Below are 15,270 nucleotides of genomic sequence, written 5' to 3'. Positions count from 1 at the left end.
TGTTTATGACAAATTGCTCAAGATCGTTAAATCTGACCAATCCAATGACGACTGAAGAGCAGTTGATGGCAAACGTGTCAATGTTTTCCACACCGGCATTCTTAAAAATGCACATTTCAACAATACTTTTTTCTCCATATGACAGTCAAATCCAGTGTCTCACATAATAACATTTCTTTGCACAGACAAGTGCCACTGTGACAGAAAGGTTTAAACAGTCTCTCATAACATACATTTTCAACCAGCAACAAGACCGAGTCGCAATCCGACAAAATGTTGCTGAAAAAGAATACAAAGCGCTCGCTTTTTATGTTTCAAAGCGGCTCTGAATTCTTTGTTGGCTTGTGGCGTTATTGTTGATCGGATTTCTTTCTTGAAGCCGGTTGTTTTGGCTGACGTGATTCTGTTTGTTGTGCGTGTTTGACATTCTGCTCGTGAATAAATATAATGCTGATTTCGTCTGGTTGTACCAAGAATCGTGCATTGATAAGGCAACAGATGCCAAAGATCAGCCGGAGACTAAAGCACTGCACACATTTTAATTGATTACAATGACTCGCTGCTCAACCCTAAAATAGAAAGTTATGACTTTGCAAAGAGACCGAGGCTTTGATAGTCCAGGCTTTACCCATCGATTATGCATAAAGGTGACCGAGATGCACTATTGATTCTAACAGGAGGGTCAAATACTCCACTATATAAAGCAGACAAAGCTTTAAACTTGACAGGCTACAAAGATGCATCGGAATAATGATTTCAATGTGTATTTAGCAAAGCCAACTCAAATTATAAACCTGAAAAGCTCATTAAAACTCAAAATGTCACATTCCTCTAAAGCTGATATTGTCATCCGCATTAGAGGCTTCAAGCTAAAACTTTTTTTTTTCGGAGCAGCTGAGATACCAGCCTGCTTTCTTGTTTGTGTCGAGTAGAAGACAAAGTCAGATGTGTGTCTGATTAGCAAGATCTGAGCGTTAAGTGGCCAAATGCGTGAGAGTGCTTGCACAATCAGAGGTTAGAGCCGCTAATATGGATTCATTTATTTCATCTGTTTTCTCCCATTTGACTCCCTGCGAAACAAAGGGAGCCCATTAACGCGAGTATTGAGCAGAGAAGAAACGTTTTTAACCAAAATATCGACATCAGAGCCGCCGTTTTTGTTTCTTTGAAGAGTTTGGTTTTAATCAGGGCTTGTTTCTTTGTTTTGGCGTCCATATGATGACTGAGCGGAGCGATCGGGCTTATGGATGCACGCTGTCGGAATGAAACAAAAACATGACATTTTAAACTCATTAATTCCACATCAGACAGTTCTGTCATCCGCTGACCTATAATGAAGACAATTCATGCTAAGACGTGCTGAATTTCATATTGACTCAGTCCCTGACAGGCTCATTTTTTTCATGATCAAAGACCACAATAAATTAGTTAGGGATTAGTGAGGTTTATTCACCTTTTATTTCACTACAGCAGCTCTCGAGTCAATGGGAAATAAATAACTGTCAAATCAGAGTTAATTACCCAAATTTCCCACTTAGTGTTTACCATGCCAACAAGCCTCAACCCCGTCTATATGCAAGCACAGTCATTAACAGATTATTAATAGCAGAAGTCCCGTTTTAATTTCAGCCAAACAATGGCTTTCTGCAGGAGAGTGTGTGCTTCACAAACACCCACCTGAGTCACTTAGCGAAATGTCGCACGTCACTCTGAGACTGCATATCCGCCTCTCCCTCACTCTTCTGGTTAGCACACAAACAAACACTGCCCGGCAGAGCCATGTGAGGTAACGCCGCGGTGTGCCTCGCCATGCTGTGTGCTTCCCCATGGTGCTGCGCTCCATTCGGCGAGCCAGCATGAAGCACGAATCAATAGGGATTAAAACACTGTAAAGAGCTATCCACCGACTTCTCCTCACTGCACATACAAGGAGAACAGATACCCTTGTTGTGCTAGATTGCATACTTTCCCCCCTTGAAATTATAGTGAGTGAGCACTGAACAAGCCCAGGACTACAGGCCATCCCGCCACAGGAGAAACGTGCCCCTGCAACATCAGCATCCTGCCACCCTTGGGGCATGTCCATCAAGTCGATTTGAGAATTGCATGGAGGGAAGGCTAGAATCAGCATCTTGTTCCACCTGCCGCACCTAGACTGAGTTTCACACACTCAGACACACAGTGACAGCCTTGGCGGTAGGCCTCAACCCCTGCAGCAGTTGTATGCATCCCACAGAGCACTGCAGGACAACAGAGATTATCCCAGCATTTGCAGACAGTCACAGAATGTTAATCCAAAGATATCTCCTCCACTGTTAAATCTGAACCCCACTCCCAGTTTGCTCATTATCTATTACTTTCAGTCATTTTGGTACAATCCACATAAATACTCCACTCATAAACAGGTCCTTTTTTCCTCCGTTTTGAACAGCATCTGCCTCCCTCCATGAAATCTGCTGATCCCCGCTTCCTACTTGAACGCTACAAGGCCTCATCCCCGTTCTCTGTTCTCCTTCTTCTCCAGCTCCCGCTATCAGCCCCACATTGATCTTCTCATCCCCAAGAACACAAAACACCAATCAGCCTGTCATAATCACTCAGCTGGAAGAGGAAGTGCTAAACGCCAAGTGCAGCTGCTTCGTGTTAACGGAGGGAAAGTGAAAAACAACGCAAGGCTGAGCATTTGCCATACATTTGATATTCTGTTTTAAAAGTAATGCAAAAAGGGAATATGGAGGTTTACTTAGCACTTTGCCGAATCCATTTTGTTAATAATGATACTGACTCTCATTTCTTTTTTATTTGCATGCCAGAACAATAAAGGAACAGCTGCTGGAGCCGTCAATTCTGAAAAAAGGAAATAGGCTCTAAATAATATCTGTTTCCCCACAGCCTCTATTCTCTATTCACTCTGATATTTTCACATAAAAACTTTAGTATTCAACACGTTTTTTTTCTTCTTCTCGTTTTGTCCCAAAAAAAAGTTTTTTTCATTCACAGAGACACCTCGTCTGCTCCCTTTGAAACAATGGATGTAGTTTATGATCTGACAGATTCTCCATACTGTGCTTTCTTGTCAAGTAAAACACTTTTACTGCCAACTTTACGTCTTCACGCACCTCAGCTCAGCATCTTTCCACCACAAATGATCTGGCAGATCAAACCGTTGCGATGCATCTAGGTATTATTTGGGCTCTGTGAAGTGCAGAAAGACCCAAAAGTTCTCCATAAAAATAGGATCAAACGAGTCACTCTTCCTTCAACTTTAATGCCAAAGCACAGCTGAAATTTAGGTGCTGTAAGCCATTTTCCACCTTGTCATTTAAGATGGAAACATTTAGATGTGTCAGTCTGTTTAAATAAAAAAATAAAAATAAAAAAATAATATTAATTGGATAGGCCCAAAAGTATTACTCAGGTATTACTATATTATTATAAATGTAATAATAGTTTTTCAATCAAAGTATTTACTGTTTTTTTTATCTGCATAAAACAAACAAAAAAAGTGAAAAACATAATTTTTAAAAATGTACTAAATCTAAACTTTGCACATCCATTAGATTTATCAAGAAAAATACAAATATTATTTAAAGATATCAATATTTTCAAGCTTAGCAGCTTGACAATCAAACTTTATCAGCAAAAACTGAAGCAAAATAATTCATTTCTTGTATGACTGGAGTCATTCTCAAAATCTAATAATTCTCATTTTGGATTAGAGTTTGCAAAAATATTTTTCTTGTGCAAACTTTGATACATATATAATGATGTCAGTCTGATCAGTGTCCCGCTGCATGATCAAATGTTGACTGTTTGATAGATGGCCCCATGTTTGCCCTTAAAATATTCTGGTATACATGTGTACATTTTTGCCGACTCGGTAACTGTAAGGTGCCCAGGTCATGTAGCTGTAAAATGAGACCAAATCATCAATCAAATCTTCTGCTCTGCTTGACAGTAGGTATGAAGTGTCTCAAATTCTCTGCTCATTTTTATTTTCTACTAAACATGAAGGTGATCCCTCAGTTCACTCAGATGTGATTTTATTTCATCTGCAATTTTTTCCTAGAGATCTTTTTTTAAAAATACAGTATATGTTCTTTTTACCTTAGAAACTAACTTAATATGTTACTATGACATTTACAGTATTTATTACAGGTAAAATTAACTAACTGAACAAATGTTGGTGAAAAAAGGCATTTAAAAGAAAAAAAAAAGAAAAATAGTTTCTTAATTAATTTGAAAAATCCTTAGTTTCTATGATGCTACGTTCTTACCTGCCTTAAGTGACCACTTCTGTTAAGAAAATCTATTTTCAATTTTTAATATTTTCTATTTATTTGTTCAACATCTTTGAGTTTCTTAGTTTGAATTATATTATCATGTCAAATCATAAGTTGTAGGCATGCTGATGTTTTCTTTTACTTGTATTAACATAGTTTCAAATCATTTTATTTAGTCCTTTAGTTGAGTGAAATGTTAGACACTATATTCTCTTTTTTATTGAATAACGACATATGAGGACGTCTGTCTGCACCCATCGCTGCAGTTTCAAAACAACCCCAGCTCTGACTTTACCTCCACGGGAACCGAAGGTCACAGACACGCAGCTGTGAGAGAGGCTGAACTCCAGTATTTGTTGTCTAAAACAGTAAATCTGACAGTGATTTTTGAATGCAGCTTCAGTGTGTTCAGATTGAATGTAACCGTTATCTGTAAAGTAAAACCTTAAAAGATACGTTTCTGACTCACGTGTCTTATTGTATATTTTTTGTATGTCTAGAAATCTGGGTAAAAATTAAGAGCGTTTCTTTACACTCTGTTTTTTTAATTATTTTTTATTAAAAGTTTCCTGACAACGTAGAAAGTCAAGTTTGAACTTGATACAAACACGGCCATTGAACACGTGTTAAAAGTTAAACCAGTTAAACTTTAGCCAATCAGGGCATTGTCAAGCTCCCGTACTATTTCTTAATCTTAGAAGGTGGAATACCAAAAAAACTCTACAATCTCTTCCTTGTTTGGCCCCTCTGACAAATTTTAGAACCTTTTGAGACAAAAAGTTTGCCCACTCTAGAGTGACCACCATATGTTAAAAGCGCATGCAAAAACCCTCCATTCTTATGTCAAATGCCCGGTGTGTGTAGCATAAACTTTTATCATCCTAAGTTTGTACAGACACACTGAAATATTTCAAATCAACAAAAGGAGACAACTTCAGACCTGCTGATCTTCTGCTCATTCAGGGCAGAAGATGAAAAGCACCACCTAAATCCAACGATAGACATTTCTCTAATTGCAAAAATAGAAAACGTAATATGTTGTTGCTTTGAAGTTACATTTATATAGCATCAACAGCTACAATCATCTGCTTTTTGTCCTTTTTTATGAACCCACAGATACAAAAACCAAAATTATATAAAGTGGAGACACTAACTTCTGCCTGATTGTAAACGTTATTGATTGACAAGTGTTCGATTCTCCACAAAAGCCCTCAGTTTCTGAATCCAACATACATTTTACCACCTGACAATATATTTTCTCTGATATTTGTGGCATTTCATTCAGTGAGTTAAACAACTTTTCAACACAACGTACAAATGCACGACAGAATGATGAATGCGAGCGAAGCAAAGAATTCAACATATTGTGTTCCTGTCTGAATGGCTACTTTTTAGCGCTGCGACGCGGTTCTTTTTGCTTTCTTGCCATTCCTTTTGTGTCACTCAAGGTGCCAGCATTATAGCGTATCAAACCAAAGTATCTGCAAAATGGCTTTATTTTCATGCTTTCTCTGCCAGTTGGCAACTGATAACGCTCTATTTTTACACAAGAATATCAGCAGGAAAATCTACGGTCATCAATCCAAAATGATGGCCCTAGATGTGAGCCGTGAGTCATGCTCCCATTTGGAAAGCCTGCAGCAAATTTTCAGACAGGGTCAGAAACTTGGGATTAATTTACACAGTGGGACTTCTGCCACAGCCCACGTCTGTAATGCAGCCACTCAGATTATGACAGGTTTTCTCTGAGGCACAATTTCAGGGGTAAGAAAGTTTAACATTGATCGTTTTTGGACGAATACAGCCATTGCTCATTTATTTTTCACACTAAATCTGAATATTGCATTTATTATCAAAACATGTTCCAAACAGCTCTAAAGTCTAAAGCTGCTTCTTTAATTAGAACGAGCTTGACCTCTAAATTGCATAATCGCTGTTAGTCCTAAATTAGCTTTATTGGTCTGTCAACATTCACTCTTTGGACACATTTCATTCAGCCTTTCACAGTGAATAAATATCCCTTTACATAGCTGGTGTGAGATAGCTTCATCGCCCCAGATGTTCCCTGAAAGAGGTTGTGTGAGTGTCCATCATAATTAATCAGATCAGGGACGTTAATCAAACGTGTCTTCGGAGCAGCAGAGGGAGGTGGAAGACAGTGATCCCCTGACATAAAAGAGTCACAGAGCGCCATTAAGCATCCAGAAGTGATGTATTTACTACCAGGAAACTACTGTGGGCAGAACTGACCACAAAAAAGAAAAATCTATTTTTTATTCTAGATACTAGGGCTGGGTATGGCCAATAATTTCCAGAATCAATTTGATTCACCAGACCCTAGATTGATTCGATTCAGAGTTTTTTTTTATTCTATTCATCCACTCAATTCAGTTTGATTCAATTCAATTTTGAGTTTACACATTTAGACACATTTGTTTAGAAATTCACTAATAATCAATATATATGTATTAAGATATTCACATTAATCTGATACAGATAACATACCGTTAAATGTATTAGTGAAATTATATTAACATTGTTAATACCACACAGTGTTACATGGATTATGCAGAAGCTCCAACAATTGTTCAGCCTCTCCTGGAGTGTTTTTTCAGTTTGGCCACTAGGTGGCGATCATGCTAGAGCATTACACTTGATTCCAAAAGAAGAAGAAAGTATGAGCAAAAAAATTGTGCTTTAGACCACAAATGGTTAATTTAAAGAAAAAATATATATATTTAAAAGAATTTGGAAAATTAATGTCTGTGAGTATATAAAAATGTTCATTTAGTCCGCAATGTATGTTTTCGTCGACTGAGCATTAGCATTAGCATTAGCCATCCTATAGCAAATCATATTATACATTAGCATCAAGCTATTAGACTTTAGCATTATGTGATACTTTTGTGGATCGATTATTAATCTATTAAACGATTCAGATTAATCAACCGATTTTAACAACCCTGCCCTACTAGATACTAGAAATGTTAACAAAAGGAAGAAAAAAACATTTTTTTTCTGTTAAAATTTTGATCGAAAAATACAAAAAATAAAAATAAAAAAACATATTTGTTACAAATTGCCAAAATTATTACAGAAAAAAAAGAATGTAACACATATATTAATGTTTCTGTTCCATATGGATTGTCATGTTGTAAAAATGAAATTATGAGGTCAGACATTTTGAAATACGAATTAAAATGTAGCTATACTTTGTACATTAATGAAAAGCATTAATGAAAAGCACATTGTCTAATCCATCCATCCATTCACCTTCTATACCCACTGATTTGTGTTCAGGAGTCTACCCAGCTTGACTTTGTCTAGTAGAACACAAAGTCAAAACTTTTCAATTAATTTGAAATTGCTTCAAGAAAATAAACATTTGGATGACCTGCAATCCAGCATCTGTCCAGCTCTTTGCAGCTGAGTGCATGACTGCACAGCTATTTCTACTTTGCTCAAGGCTGTGCCCTAAATATTAGGTATAAAATGCTAAGGGAAAAAAAGAAAACAAAATGCTTTGAACTAAGCAAAGCACAGAAAACCAACCTTGAACCTTTAACACTAAAATGCACAAAAAAAAAAAATGTTTGTTTCCCAACATTCTAGCTCCACACTGAAGCTAAACTAACTTGTGCTTCGTCTGACTAATGAGAACTGATGAAAACTCCACAGCTCAATAACACAAGAATTAACCCTAATTCACACTCACAGACAAACAATTTTGCGTATAGGCGCCTTTACTTTTTCAATGGCAAAGGAGGGAAAAAGAAACATGCACCCTCTGGGAAATTTCCTCTGATCAAGTGCAAAGAGATTAACCAGTTGGATGTGTGCTAATAAACAGGAGATCATAATGAAGTCAGCTCGTAAATGTAGATGAGGCATGTGAACAAGAAGCGGAGCTTTGCTGCCTGGAATCAGATGGATCGCAAGAGTAATGTACAGAAACCAATTAATTCACTCTTTGCCTCCCTGCCAAACAAAAGGGTTGTTTCTTTGTTTTTTTCAAACATGGAAGCAGCGCTGAACCTTTTTTTAGCTAAAGTCCTACTAAGAAAATAGTATGCAACTTCCTGTATCATGGAAAAAAACAGCAAAGACGTAAAGTGAAATAAAAAATAAATAAGCACAACAAAAACACCAAACACATAAAAAAAAAATAATAATAATAAATAAATAAATAAATAAATAAAAAAGCAGCTACAAACGCTACGGCCGAATATTACTTACTGATCACATAGTCTCCAAATGGATCCATATCCTGCTCATCTTCTAGGTAAACTGAAGAAGTGGTGAAGAAAAAAAGGTGGGAGGAAAAAGAATAAAAACAAAGATTATGGTAAATCAAGAATGAAAGCATGATTTGGAAAAGAACAAAATTAAACAACAAATGAACAAAAATGTGATAAATAAATGACACAAAAAAAGATGCATGGTGTTTTAGATCAAACAAAGTATGTCAGAAAAAAAAATATGCTTTACCTTTTACTAGATGATGAAGTGCTAACATGTTTTTCAATTTTGGTCTTGCTTTGCTCTTTTTAATCATATGATTTGTCATTAAAGCTCACCCAGACAAGAGTGTTTTCATACTAATCAACAATGTTTCTGTTCATACAGTATTTTTCACACTATAAGGTGCACTTATAAGCCTTAGTTTTGTTTTAATTACAACAGTTCATCGTGTAATCCGGAGAGTACGGTGGCCCTGAAGTGCAAATCACTCCAGCAATTCACTCATTTTCTTCTATTATTTATTTTTTTTATATATCATTTTGATTTTGTGTTCCGAATTTTTTTTTTCTTCTCATGTTTAGGGAAACCAGGCAAAAATGTCTAATCAAACCATCGCTGATTGGATGATGATGTTTGTCCAACATTTCAACAGAATTTTTTTTCAGTGATGTCCCATAACATCAACAATTTTTACATTTCATTTTGAATCTAGAAATCACTTTTGTTTTCCAAGATGTTTCCGTTTGATGACATTTCATAATTTTGACCAATTTTTTTATTACTAAAAGGTAACTTGTTTTTTTTTTATTATTTATTTTGTTATTTTAATAGTCAAAGGGATCTTTAATAAATTATTGTGTTGAGTGATTTGTTGGAGTATCTAGCACTTCTAGGCCACCGTAGGAGCACCATATTTATGGATTAATTCTTCCATTTGTTAAAATGTCAGGTCAGGTGTTATTGTGAATATGCTAACACAGCTAACAGGTAGCGGTGTTGGACTCTTTATTTATTTTACGCGTTACCAACAATTTTGGAAGTTAGCATAGATACAGTAACATTTGTCTAAGCAATATCGGTCTGTCTTCACAAAAATAAGTGCTTCTGCTCGGCTCCAGTGTCCAGCAAAAATTTGAAGCCAACAAAATGGATATGGAGCCCGGACTGCAGAGGTCGGACCAGACTGGATGCGGTGTTAGCGCTTCTTGCACTTTTCAAGTTGCATAAAGACTCAGTGCGGATGCAGTGAGCCAGAGGTTAGGGTCACAATGAACACAGGTAAAGTCTGACAGACTTATCTCTGGCTCTTTTGTCTCACTCAATGCACCCATTTTGATACACTTTATATACAACATAATTTCAAAAATAGACCACTCATTGATGATGGGCCTTATAATCTGGTTAAAACAAAAAAAGTGGCACATTATTTTCTAATAGCAGCTACTAACACAAGAACTATGGGCGTACATTCAGACACACAAATCTTCATCCCTGTAAGCCCCCCTTCTCTCTCCTGTCTACATAGCTCCATCCTTTAAATGTGAGTTAGTGTCCATCTGTACTGTGATCAATATTCCACAGATTTTATTAAACAGTGCTCTCAGGATGTGTGTCTGAGTCTATGGGAGAACCCAACTGTCTGCTTGTATGAGTCGGCCTTTGTGTGTCTTCTGTTAAGCTGCAGTCCAGATTTTGTCTCCCAGATGTTGAAGAATTCAGTCATCGCTTTGTCTGCACATGTGTGTGAGCATGTATGAGCACCATGTTCTATATGTTAGATGGTCAGTCACTATTGATTGTCTGTGAAGGCCTTCTGCCAAACCCCAGGCTTCAGCAAAAGACATACACATACTCACAGCGTGCACACGTGTCCGTCACAATTTTTCTCATTCCAGCTCTCAGACCACGGACAAAAAGTCCTTGAACCAGTGGGGGGGACTATATAGGTGTGCGCATACACACATGCATACGCTCACGGTGGTGTGTATTTGTGAAAGCGAGCTGTCAGTGCTGCTCTCACACACCATTCATCACAAGCTACTAATTCTGTTAGACCATTGTGGAGCCTTTCGCACCCCACGTTGCTCTCTGAAAACTCAATCAGAGGCTAATGCCCCCAACCTTTCTGAAGCACACACACAGGCGCGAGCTCTCACTTTAAGTTTCCAACTCGCATGCACTCACAAAGGCCCTGAGGGGACAGCAATGGTCTTCAGGGTCCCTGCCAGCCCAACTCCATAAGTGTTGTTTGAATTTGATGGACAGGAGGTGCATGAACCAAGTTACTGGTACTCAGAGTGGCAGCATGGAGAAAGGGGGGGTCTACTGCTAATATTCAGACAACGGTCTCACAATTACTAAGTGACATAGATTATAATTGTATTATGCAGTGTGGAGATTGGGAAAAATATTGATGTGCCAACACATTGCTGCTTTGCTTTATGAATGTCGATATGGTTGCAACAAATATCAATATTTCAGCAAAAAAAAAAAAAAATGTTAATAATGTATCCCCTACGCTGCCTTCTTATGGTATGCTAATCATTTTATTTTTTTAAAGAAAAAAAGTTTTTGCATCTAAAAATGCAAACATATATGCTCAACATTTTTAAAAAAGATCATTCATGGCTTAGTTTTTGTGTCATAACAATATTGATGTGTGCAATTTCATTTAGTCTCCTATCTTATAAGACGCACAGCATGACCTCCTTAACTACAAGACAATCAATGCTTGGATTTTTATAGTAAAAAACAGGAACTGTCATAATTTACATCTACATTTGTACAGTAAAAAAGAATATAAAGAGCTCCACTAGAGCACAGACTTTGCCATCTGTGTTAGGAGACTTGATTAGTTAATCAGAGGAATCGTTTTGCCAAACTCTGGGAAGTGTAATTAAAATTGTAGCACAATCAAAAAAAAAAAAAAAAAAAAAGAAAAGAAAAAAATGCAGCTGTTTTAAGGGGCAGTGGGAATTGAAAAAGTTGTGTTCTCCCTCTAATTTTTTTATCACTATAACTTGAAAAAAAAGGTAGTTAAGACAGGCTTGTGTTGAAAGTGGTACAACCTGTAAGGCAAGTGAGCCTGCCCAGATGGGGGCAGGGTTAGGCGGGAAGGCTACACTAAATTTAGCGCCACCTTTTCATTCTGTAATTATGAGATTAATGTATCCTGCCACATACGTCACAATACTGCCCCATGATTTATTATAGAGACGACCAGATGGAGAGATTGAGCCAGTGCAGGAGAGAGGAGAGGGAGATCTAATCAGCATGCATGCGTGATTGAGCCCAGCCTCAACTGTGCGGCGAGTCCATGTACATGAAATCCCCTGTATGAGTAAAGCAGAGATTTATGACGGAAAACAACGCTGAATCTGAATGAGATTCTGTCCGTTTTCTTAACAGGCTGCTATTTAATGAGCGAGCAAACTTGGAGGCATATGGACTCTCCCTGCGCACATAAGCATATGTAAAGCGCTAAGATCGTAGTCATACAATCTGTGCTGGGATTAAGGTTTTAGTAAAAGTCAAAAAAGATGTTCTTTTTGTCTCTTTTTTGGACTTATGCATATATTAATCATTTTCCTGATCAATGCAGTTTGGAGTTGGCCTTCCGGCACTGCTGTGGGAATTTACAAGCGTTCCCGTTCTCTTGCCTATGTTTCCAGACGGGCATTTTATGAGGCAGCGCACAGCGCGACAGTAAATCTCTCCCCCCTGCTGCCAAAATGAAATCACCCAGAGCTGCTTGCTGCGGCCATATTTGTTTGTCTTATTGAGCTTGTGCAAAAGAAACTTGCATCAGCTCTGCCAAGTCAACGTTCTAGTCTCTTTATTTTAATAGTGTCTGGAAGGGGCTATAAATCGTCTTTATCCAATACTCCACAGTATAGCTGGATGTAAGGAAACTTTCAAATCCCTGCGTTGCATTTCGCAAACTAATTTAAAAGCTTTAACATGCTTCTCAGTAAATGGAGTTTAGCAGTAAATGAGAAAACAAACAACAGAGTTGTGTAAATAATCAATATTTGCTTGGAACGCCAAATTCAGGAGGTACCCTCCGTTTTTTCATAGCTTTTTTCATATTGTGACTTCAAAGTTGTTGTATACTTGGTTTTAAATTATGTAAATTTGACACTGCTATCGCCTGCTTATATTCACTCAGTATATGACGATTAATACTTTTTTGTTCGTTTTTTGTCCTGGTTTTATGCTGTATTTATGCAAATTTCTGTTTTGTTTTGCCCACTGTCATACAACAGGCTTTAGTCATCAATCATTAATACATTTTACGAATTCAAACAGATATTTCATGATATATGCATTAATCAACTTGGTTTTGTTGCTCCTTTGTCTTCTTACTTAATAAGCTATGTTTGCACGTGTGAGGATTGTGTCGATTCATGTGTCTGTTCCAGAGGAGGGTCGCCGGGACCACACTTATGTTCCCTGTCCCCGAAGATGGTCATCGTGCATCCCTCTTGTTCATGTTCCATGTTCCTGAGGAGGGTCGCTGGGGCTGCTCCCTTCATGTTCCCCTTCCCTGGGGAGAGTGTGGGGACTGTTCCTCCGCATGTCTGTTCCTGCGGAGGGGTTTACCAAGTCACCCCTCACATCTGTTAGGCTGCAGGAACCGAAACTGTGTTCTGGACTTGGTATAGTTTTTTTTGTTCCTCCATGTCCCGTCCTGACAGGTGTATTTTTGGGCATCTGGAATCTGGCCTTTTGGGGAGGGGTACTGTGAGGATTGTGGACTTTGGTTTAGTTTTTGTCAGTTATGTTATGGGTTTGTTCATGTTCTGTTTTGAATTGTCTCTTAGTCTTATCGGTTTCAGGCTTGTCAAGATCCACATCTCTCATTTCAGTTAATTAGTCTATTTAAGTGTCTGGTTTTTAGTTGTTCCTGTTTAGGTCATCTGCTCTGCTCTGCTGCATCACTGTTCTGTTTCTTCATTGGGTTTTGTCATGTTTTGGTTAATTTATTATTTTTTTTAAGTTTCTGTCACCAAGCCCCGCGCTTGGGTCCTCCACCACCAATTCCTGACAACACGTCCTATGGCAACCTACGATCAATGACAATAATACGTAAATAAAAAATAAATAAATTCCCATTTCAGGTTTTCAAATTCAACTCTCATGTTCACACACACATTTTTAAATATATTTTAAATAGAACCTGTGTTGCATGGTTAACCAGATCAAACTTCAACCGAGGGTTTTAAATTTGGTAGTGACATATGGATGCTTCCCTTTTAATTAATGGTAGTGCAAATCATTTGAAAATATGATCATGGAGGAGAAATTACATTCTGTGCCTCAACAGATTTATGCAGCACCAAGTTTTTTTATATATAAGAATAGAGCGGTGCAACATTTTGCAACAAATCTCTTGACTGTAGGTGGTGAACAAACACTAGTAAACAGTAGAAAAAAAAAAGTCTCGAACATTTTAGTCTTTCACATTACAATAACATGATTGATATAATTCTTTGAAAGCAGCAAGTTACAAATTTTAAAAATACTGCCTAAAAACTTTTTAAGAAGACCTTGAATATTTCTTTTAATGACAAAAAAGTGTGTGTGAATCAATTACTCAATCATCACTAATTGTTGCTATTTTTCTTCCCCCAAATTGCAAGAAAAGTCATTTTACAATGCTGCCAAACATGTCAAAAGTTTATTACATGAATAAAAAAATGAGTCTCTGTCAGTATCCTAGTATATCAATAGCACAAGTCCTCATTACTCGAGGTGTATGTGTGGTGCTAACCGTGTTGTGACTAGCAAAACCTCCAAGCACCTATCACACGGATCACACTTTTTAAATCTGTTATTGACTCGGGCGCTGTTTTCTTTGTTTGTCAGTCTTCTGTGTCTTTTAGAAAAGTACAAAAAAACAAGTTTAACAGGGAACGTTTTTACTGTTGTCAAATTTGAACTTTTTCATTCCAATTAGCTCTCATTTTGGGTTTAACGTTAAACAGTTTTACATTGTATTGTACTGTATTCTAAGATTAAAAAAAACAGAGTGAGACAGGCATGATTGCCTCACTGTACCAACAGTCGCACCTTTGACAAAAAAAAAAAAAAATCAGCAGCACAAACAAGCGACAAAAATACGTCAATCTATATGCTTCTCTGGCCTGCCATCTTTTCTTTGGGCTTTATATTTTGCTGCTAAAGCCTGCAATAGGGGCATATGTGCATTCATCCACATGTACGCTTTGTCCTGAAAGACTTCTAAACTGACATCTGTCAGTCACGCTGCCAAGCTGTTCTGACAAAAGCATAAAGAGAGAACGGCAGAGATGAGGCGCGAGTGAACAGAAGATGGAAAGGGGGAAGCTTGAGGATGAACAGGAAAGATGAGAGAGGCGGGGCACGGAAAAGGAGAAGGAGAAGCAAGTCAAGGTGAGGCGTTTGAAGATGGTTCGAGACGCTGTAAGATGAGAGAGGTGCGGCGCCGTGTTCGCTGTTTTGGCACGACACCAGCTTTTTGATTTGTTAGCATGCGCTTATGATGTGTTCCTCTGTCTGCCTCTGTCAGAATCTATTATTGGACCCTCAGATCATCGTGTTGCTATTTTGACAGTGGGGTTCCTTTGCACCCGTTTCACACTTCCACTCACATGTGAGGGGTTTGGGTTCATAAACACTCTAACGCAGAAAGACAAGATAACATATAGACAGTCAGGAATGGCCCCAGTAACATTTACACACATGAACAGTCAGCGCGCTGCTT

The 15,270-nt window shown here is 37.8% G+C and overlaps 1 protein-coding gene and 1 long non-coding RNA gene across 6 annotated transcripts in view; one reads left to right on the top strand and one right to left on the bottom strand.

Moving 5' to 3' along the window:
• LOC118599249 overlaps window positions 1-3,382 on the top strand; it is a 5,745-nt gene extending 2,363 nt beyond the window's left edge. The window contains exon 2 of the long non-coding RNA XR_004948546.1: window positions 2,525-3,382. This is a non-coding gene — a long non-coding RNA (uncharacterized LOC118599249). The remainder of the gene's footprint in view (window positions 1-2,524) is intronic.
• The window catches only part of tenm2 (teneurin transmembrane protein 2), a 233,838-nt gene that overhangs the window by 136,541 nt on the left and 82,027 nt on the right, over window positions 1-15,270 (bottom strand). The window lies entirely within an intron of this gene.

This window comes from Oryzias melastigma, linkage group LG10 (genome assembly GCF_002922805.2).
Source record: "Oryzias melastigma strain HK-1 linkage group LG10, ASM292280v2, whole genome shotgun sequence".
Taxonomy (NCBI): Eukaryota; Metazoa; Chordata; class Actinopteri; order Beloniformes; family Adrianichthyidae; genus Oryzias; species Oryzias melastigma.
This window is presented reverse-complemented; position numbering and strand designations above follow the sequence as displayed.